We start from the raw sequence: 9,006 nt of genomic DNA, 5'->3' as shown, positions 1-9,006 counted from the left end.
TCAAATGCAAGACATCATTGTTGTTGCCACTCAAGGGCCTAAGCTCGATATCCTTAACCGTCTTAAAGGAGTCGCTTGCTCACCCACGAGAACTAATTTGGTGGCTATCCTTTTGATCTGCTCACTTTTTGATCGTATGGATTGTTGGCTTTCTGTCTCAATGGGGTATGCGTAGTTCTTGAGTACCCATGGCTAGGCCATTTGGTATGGGCATGTTGTATCTTTCTTGTTTTTCTTTAATACAAATATCCCACATAATGTGGGCATTGCAAAAAAAAGCAAGCACCAGGTTTCATTTTTAAAGATGTTACACTTCTACACTAAACTTTAGCTAGGCCTACATGAGAAGGAAGTTTAAACGTTTGAGTTACATACATGAAATGCAATGATGAGAGCACATCAATAGCTTGGTCACCCCAATGAGAGCTTGAGGGGTAGTGAGCGCGGGCTAATAAAGCATTGATGTTGGTGTGTTTGCAAGGTAGCCACGATAGCTGGTGGGATAAGAGACTTGAACCCTTCCCTCTACACTCAACATACTCGGGTACCAATAATTGTGGTGTTGCTCATAATATGCCATGCTGCCATGATAGTCTAAGTATGCCACACTCAGATATTGCATTGGCAAGTGCCAATTGGATCCAAGACCAAGAAAGGACCTTGTTGTTCTCTTTATTAATGTTGGTCGGAACCCTTGCCACTTCCACCCAGCGCTGAAATTTGTAACCCTGCCAGCCCTTCCTTTGGATGTAGCCCTGCCTGTGCATGGCAATTCAATTGGAGGCCTTCCCATGGAAGGTCAAGTGGGCTAGGGAGCCCTTCCCAAGGGAAGGGTGGCCCTCTTCAAAGCCTTCCTAAGGAAGGGCAACTCTCTGAAGTGCCCTTCCTAGAGTAATTTTGCCTGCCAAAGATATTTGAGGGCCAAGGCCGGACATATTTGAAGCTGGACATATTCAAGGCTGGACATATTTGAAGTTGGAGTCAGGAGAGTCTTTGAGGCTGGCCGCTGGACATATTTGAAGCTGGAGAGACTCGAGAGTATTGAACTCAAGACCTCTCGAAAATTTTAATGAGGGTAAAAATTAACCAAGCGAGGCTGGGACTCAGGAGCCAAATTCCAGAGAGGAAAAGAAGCGCGCAAGCTGGCCCCTATTCGACATTCGAAATTCAAATTTTGCACGCAGATGACGTCTTGATCCTTGACTCGTTTTCTACATCTCTGCAGGTTTTCCCCCATTCCTAGACGGTGATGTATGTTTCACTCGACAACGTAGAAATGTGGAACTTACAGTCACAATTGCTGCCGAATTGGTATCTTGGGCGGGAGATATATATACGAGTATACAGCCTTGACAACACTAACAACACAGAAGCCCTGGTGCTAGACAATGCTATCTACTGTGGCAGATCGACAAATATGCAAAAAACGTGAGTGTCAGTTTGTGAATATTGTTTTTAAACTAGTATTTCTGGTTATGTCTATGATGCTTAGGTTCCCCATTAACTCACTGCTTGCATACACATGGCTTGTGGTTGTAAGTTGTTGGAGTGATTAGAGCACTTTATCACGGTCTTAAAGAACACTTTAATAGACAACTTTTTACATAGCTAACAATTGATTGACATTTTAGCTACTCACTTTTAAGAGTTTAGTTTGATCAAGCATATGATGATTCACTTCAGGATATACTTCTCTAGATTGAGTGGATTTTGAATGAACAAAAGCCAATCCAAACCAAGGTTGAAATGTTTTGATTATTAGAACACACTGTCTTACTTTTCGCTATGATTCTTGGAAGGGTCAAAAAACATTTCCTCTTCACGGTGAAGGTCGACCTGTACGATAGCTCTTCCTACAGGACGGGCACTCTTCAAAATTTCCCTTCCCTAGGATAGGCAAGGCAGCCTTGCCAATTTCAGGCCTGCCTCTTCCAATGTAGCAAACTATCTGAGATCAAGCGCAAGCCAAGAGAGAGAGAAGCATCATACAATATCCCAAAAGTAGGAGCAAATGTGTTGTGTGAGTAAGCGGTCTAAAGCAAGAGAAAAAGTAGGATAATCAAGGGGCTTAATCACGAGAAGAGGGTTGGAGCTAGAGCTGTAGGGTGATGTGGGAGGAGAGCAAAAACATTTTGGCTAGGGTTGTTTTCAATAGGCAAGGCTAGAGCATGAGCCTATGGGTCATGGGGAATATAATCCCATAGGCCAAGGTGGACCACAGATCAAGACTGGGGGAATATGCTAGTAGGTGCATATAGCATTGAAGCCCCAGTCGCTCCACAACTCAAATTTCAAGAGCCCATAGCTCTTAGGTCGAGGAATGGCAGTAGGAATCAGCTGGGCGGTGAGGTAGAGGGGCCAAGAGGGTGCCACATTGCAGCCTTCCTCTCACCCCCTTGGTTGTGTGCCATGCACATGTCCACAATTCAATTACTTTGCAATTCAATTACAAAGTAGACGTGGGATCTTTGAAGATATCTAGGTGATGTAGATGAATATCATTTTTTGTAAGGTCGGCTGCAAGAATCTTGAAATCAATTTTGTATTTCATGAGAACTAAAACTGAGGATTGGGTTGCAGGCTTAACAACTATGGAGGAGCCCATCTCCCAACATACTTTCCTACTTCGTGTGTGTCTTGGTATAGACATTGCATAGCCTCCTTTCTAAATGACATGCCATAAATATTGAGGGGATCAAGGGTGGAGATGTATCTAGTGGCCACGAGTGGAATTGGGTTTTGGATCTTGGAATTTTGGGGTTGGGGTTTTTTTTTTTGTGGGGGGTGGGGGGGGGGGGGGGGGGGGGGGGGGGGGGGGGTTTACCATTTTGTCTCGAATTACACTTGTCAACCGAATTTATAACACGCACATTTGATAACCCAATTTCACGCACGGCTTCCACATGCATCCCCACTCTTAATCCCTTCAATACTTGTGGCGTGTCATTTAGAGAGGAGAATTGTAGAGGCCATCTCTCTAGTGTAATTTTCTCAAAAGTATTTGCAAGGTTTATCCCCTCCCATGTGGAGGGTGCCTTAGGAAGAGGATAAAAAGGGGAAATGGAATCGTGAGCAATGTTTAAAAAAACAAAACAGTACTCACTCAATTGAGTGAAATAGGGTGCTACGCACGTCCGGTTTGGGGGAATCTACGAAGATCCTCCCACAGGAGTGGAAAAAGCGAAGCCCAACTATTGACAGGTGGCGCACAGGCAGACAGGATGGTCGAGCTGGCAACAAAAGGGTGTGGCAGAAGGATTTTTAACGTTCTCACCAGTCGCATGCAACGACATTGACGTCTGACAGAGAACTTGCGAAGCTAGCAGGTAAATTTGAGACCTTTGTGTGTGTGTCTATCTGCACTGTCAACTTCTTCCTGCTGGTATGTTGAAAGCGTCCTTCTCTTACACTCGGAGTGTCTGAGAGCCTAGACTGGCAGTATCTGAGAGCCTGGAAGCGTTCTTTTGAGTTCAGGTTGGTTTGTGCTGGTATGAGTGTGACTGGTTGCTGTACTTTTGTTCTGAGACTCTGAGATTAGCACATTGGATCTGTTTTTTTTCTTGACTGTGCCGCTGCAGTTGTGTGTCTTGTTGGTACCTTAGGGTTCTCGTGATTCCTTGCAGGCAAATGGTGAGATTGAAAGCAAAAGCTCGTCTAAAGGGAGATGCGGCTGAGGGAAGCCATGCAGGGAAGAAGGAGAGACAGGTTAGAATGATGGAGATCAGTGTCACCATTTCCGTTGGGGGCGATGACATAGATGTCTTGCTGTTGTCTGCCATGCAATCGTTCCTTGAGAACGAGACTATAGCTGAGCTATGTGCTGTTGAGAGGGGTGGGGATCTGTTGCACTTGCACTTTCAAATGATTGTCCGGCTATGGACGAGCTCGTTGATCTCTACAAACAAGAAAATCAAGCAATACCTACGTTGGGATAAGCATTCACCAGTTGGAGCCGTTGTGCTTTGCCGCGGTTTGAAACAACGCAACATGCATACGTTCGAGGGTATGCTTGGCTACTATCTAAATGATCACGGGCAAGAGCACTTTCAAATGGCTATCCACAATGTCGATCCAGATCAGATAAATAGGGGGTTGAGCTCTATAGCTTGTATGGCGGTGATGAGTTGAAAAAGAAGGTTTGTCTGACTCCGGTCAATATTTTTGACAGAGCATTCATGTTCTAGAAGTATAAGTTGAAGCATCCACTAGGTAGCGACTTTCTGTCAACATTGCATAAGATGTTAAAAATGGGGAGATACTACTGGTCATCATCTTGGGTGACGCCGTATCAAGGCCGGGGCATGGAGCTAGGGAAGACGAAAGCACTTTGGAGATGTATGGTCCATCCATCGACGACAACATACCAAGACGTTGTTAGTCTATTTATAAATACTCAAATGTACACAAGTACTCATCCTCGTGCTGATTGGTTCTTGTCTCGATGGCAAGGCGTCGAAAGGTATGTCATGAGATACATGTACAAGCAATCCGACTTGCATCCTTGTTCTCTTACAAAGATCTTGCACCCAGCCCGCCAAGTGCCGTTCGCGATGATGATGAGCATGAGAATGAAGAAACCGAGGATGACATAGAAAATGCGGACTATATGCCACTGGCTCACAAAACTGGAGTCACGACTGTTGCATGATAGTATATTCGTTGAGTTTATGGTTCTACTCTCTTGTTGTGCTTTCTTTTAACATACCTACCTCAAGATCAACATAAATGATTTTGTTGCGTTGTTAGGAGTTTTTTGGAGCAAGGGATTGCGCATATGTACATACACATGCATGGTGCATCAAATAAAGAATTGCCCATTTTCCAGAGCCAGGTGGTTACGTGGGGCCCACATGTGTACAGGTAGGACAGCATGTACATAATGCATCGATTTTCACTATCACCAGTACCAATATGTTTTTTCTACAATAATGAGGAGTTTATAGCGCGTAAAACTTCTCGAGGAAGCTATCCGCGGGCCGACGACATGAGGTAAGCAAGTGCGTCAGATGGCATCTAGTGGCGTCAGGAGGGCGAACAGGGTCAATATTTGCACGCGGATGAGGACGGACATAACGTGGGTGTTTTCTTGTGAGAGTTATGCAGAAAGGTCATCATTAGGACCACTTTTTGGGGCTACTTCACGTGGTTGCGAAACGCATTATTGAAAAGAAATGAGTGCCAGGTGTGCGGATGATGCAAAAAGGTGACAACTATGCACTGCGAGGTCAGTTTTTGGCCTGTTCGGGGTCTGTTTTAGGTCATCTAAAAGGCCAAGGGTGCCCAACTAATAAAGCTAAGTGTGGGAACTGAAAAAACTGAGAGAAGACCAGAAAAAACGTGGAGAAGAGAGGAGGAATAGCCGCAGGTGTGTTTTTGGGGTTTTTGGAGCCTGTTTTGGCCGTAAACTGCTCATCCGAGGTCGGATTTGAGCACTTTGACATTGTAGACTGGGGTTTTGGGCCGTTCCAGAAGCGATGGCGCTATCCATTTTTCCAAATTCCTCACCGTTTTTCTACTGTTTTTGCTGTGTAAGTTTCTCCTATGAGCGAAGCTTCTGCTCCAATTTGTGATTGTATCTGGTATCTTTTACCCATATTGTGTGAGCTGTGTGCCCCATTGGTGTTGGACCAAGCTCATTTGTATCTAAACATCAGAAATTCTCCTCTTTTGAGCTGAATTTTTGGGTGTGTGTGTGTATGTGTGTGTCTCTGTGTGCAGTGGGTAAACAGACAGTCTCTCTCCTCTCACTCCATAGGTGTGTTCCCTGTCTCGGCCAGGTGTGTTGTGTAAGCCGAGTGGTGTCCCCTAGTGTGTGTGTGTGTGTATCACTCCAAGAGTGTGTGTCGGGTCGTTATAGAGGCGCTGTGTGTGTTTTCATCCCGCTCACAGCGTCTTTGCAGGACAACAATGGAGAACAATCAAGAAAGTCACTTTTTGATGGCAACAGGCGAATTACGATGAATTACGGGCGGATGACCTATTGGACCAGATTGAAGACCCATGCCTTGACAAAATAGAGGAACTCACAACACAAATTTTGCATGAACTATCTGGCGATGGCCTGGGCGATGAGATATCTCTGCGCATGGAGCTAATAACAGCGAATCATAGTCTAAAAGAAGAAATCGAAACATACAAACGCGACCTTGCCGATGTTCAAATTTGCAGCCTCGAGGAGCAAATTTTTGCACTGCGCAAGGAGGTGTCATCCTTGAAGACACATCTAGATAAATTAAATGCACTTATAATCAAAATGACAGTCATGCTCGGCAAGAATGCCAGCCACTAGTGTCCAAACATCACAATGATGTACTTATTGCGAGCTGTAACATTTTGGCTGCCTATGGAATTTGTACTCCTGCTCATAACTACTTGTTGGTAACTGCAAACAATTTTGTATGAATAAGTGCTATTGTTTCTCTCTCTGGCTCTCTCCCTATCTGTCTGTCAAAAGTGGTCCTGGATGTAATAGATGCAGCCAATGAATACTGTCTCTCTCTGAATAAGTACTTTTGTTTCTCTCTCTGGCTCTCTCCCTGTCTGTCTGTCAAAACTACTCCTCGATATAATAGATGCATGTTACAAACACTGTACTATCCCTCGTTTTGGCAGATATGTTCAGCCACGCAATTCCCTGTGGCAGGTCCGTTTAGGCCTCATGGATCATCTTCGCGCTTCCTGGACTTTGTGCCATCTACGAGAGTTGGCTGGGGTATCTCACCATATTCTGCTTATGGGAGGTTAGTAGGCCCAGACAATATTATCTTAACTTTAAAAGCATAACTTTAAAAAAAAAAACATAAAGCAACCCCAAACTACATAGAAAGACTAAATTTGAATTTATCAGTCCATAGAGTTGGGGTTTTTACAAAGAAAACCATAACCTCTACAAATTTAGCATAACTTTAAAAAAAACCATAAAGCAACCCCAAACTACATACAAAGACTAAATTTGAATTTATCAGTCCATAGAGTTGGAATTTTTACAAGGAAACCCATAACCTCTACAAATTTAGACCAGAGAAAATTCCAAAACATACAAAAAATGTGTCATGAGAGCCACACTTTGGGTGGTCTATGACCCCACCCCAAGGTGCACATAACACACAGGAAATGCCAAAGCATACTGAGAAAGTTTAGGTGAAATTGGATTTCCAGGTCGACCTTCCCAGAGTTGATGAAGAAGCCACACGAACAAACAATCTATTTGAAGGGATCCATGCCCTATTAAGAATTTCCATTCAGTGCCACATCAAGTTCCTCTTCTAGCCGAAGAATGGAAAATGTTGCAGCCCGATCACCCACTTGCCCTCCCCACAAGGAAGCAAAAGGGGACCTCACTCGTGTTCCCAAAAATAAGATTTCATGCAAGGGAGTGGTGTTGGCAAGGAAGCAGGCTAGCATGATAGCTCAACCTAGAGTAGCCGTTGCCCGCAAACTCCACACAATGCCCTCTCTAGTAGAGACTTACCTATGCCCCACCCTGTTGCTTACTCTATATTTACTTTCAAAGCCTTTTATACCTCTGTAGTGAGGCTATCTATTGGCACTGCCTCTAACTCAAGCACTATTGGTGCTATATTTTGGAGTGTAGTGGTGGCTTTGGTATCCTCCATGCGTTGTAAGAATTGTAGGGCCTTGGCTTCTTTAGTGAGAGGCTCAGCGGTGTTTTCTTTCGTGACTATCTATTTGCCCTTGAGTTGATTGTACCACGTTTAGGTCCTTGAAGCTTGGAAATTTGAGTCTAATATTCTTCTTCTTTATTCATGAAGCTAAGGATAGTTCCCTTCTCTAACTTTAATGAAGCTTCCCTTTAGTTTCCATCCTTACCGCACTTTTATGATGGTTTGTTATCCAATATCAAATCTTGGAGAGTCAAGAAAGTAGGATTTTTCATTAGTTTGTCCAATAGCAACTCCTTTTGTTCCTTCAATCAAACGTCGACTTGTGCCACCTAGATGTTGGCAACATCCAGCTACATCTAAAGACACTGTGCATGAGGATTTCTGTCCAATACTATAGCACTGAGGTCTTTGAACTTCTTTGCTTGACCTCACTTACTGATGTTATCTTTTTCACCAATGTGGTCAATTCAGTGAGCTTGGTCATCTTCTTCATGTTGGCTTCTTGCAGACTCTTGATCTATTTCTCACAAAGTGCAACAAAGTCTTTGAAGAAGGCATCTACTACTTCTAGCCTCAAAGTCAGCTGCTGGTTTAAGATCTCCATTTTGTTGATCTTGTTTTCTCTAGAGTACGCCTTGATCTTTATCTTGTCAATGATATGGTGGGAAAATTGTGTATATTCTTCTATTTTATGTCACTAGTCCAAGATGTGCTTGCCTGTATAACCTATGTCTTTTCTTCCTCTTTTTTATCATTTTTTTGGGAAATTCTTCATCTCCTTTCTTTTTTGTGTGTCTATCTCTTCAGTCTTCTACTCTAGAGCTTGGTCTTCCTTATCAACTTCCATCTCTAGGTTCTTGTTCCTCTTTCTTTTTTTCAGCTGTAGAGTCTAGCACATCCATGTCCATGGCTAGAATCTCTTGTGTAGCTTCTTCTTACATGATCTCTTGGGTTTCTTCTTGGATGGGAAACAAAGATTTTGTCGAGGCTTGTAGGGAAGTTGTATCTATAGAGATGTCGTCAACCTTAAGTCTACTAGTGCAAACAAATAATATACACATACTTTACCAAAGACTGAATCATATTGAGGATAAATTATATATATATATATATATATATATATATATATATATATATATATATATATATATATATATATATATATATATATATGTGTGTGTGTGTGTGTGTGTGTGTGTGTGTGTGTGTGTGTGTGTGTGATAGAGAGAGAGAGAGAGAGACCAAGCTAGGTAGATTGAGCCATATATAGCTCCAATAACAAGTTTGTGAGGAAATTTATCTCATGCATCCTATAACATAGCCTAGCACATTGCACTTTAATCTTGGCCAAAAGGAATTTTTCCTTGCAGTAGCATAAGTT

The 9,006-nt window shown here is 43.1% G+C and overlaps 1 pseudogene; it reads left to right on the top strand.

Moving 5' to 3' along the window:
• Window positions 1-3,714: 3,714 nt before the first annotated feature.
• LOC147435543 (uncharacterized) lies at window positions 3,715-4,592 on the top strand (annotated as a pseudogene).
• Window positions 4,593-9,006: the final 4,414 nt, after the last annotated feature.

This window comes from Adiantum capillus-veneris, chromosome 18, assembly GCF_014529385.1.
Source record: "Adiantum capillus-veneris isolate H3 chromosome 18, ASM1452938v2, whole genome shotgun sequence".
Taxonomy (NCBI): domain Eukaryota; kingdom Viridiplantae; phylum Streptophyta; class Polypodiopsida; order Polypodiales; family Pteridaceae; genus Adiantum; species Adiantum capillus-veneris.
Note: the sequence above shows the minus strand (reverse complement) of the source record. Positions and strands in the feature narration are given on the sequence as shown.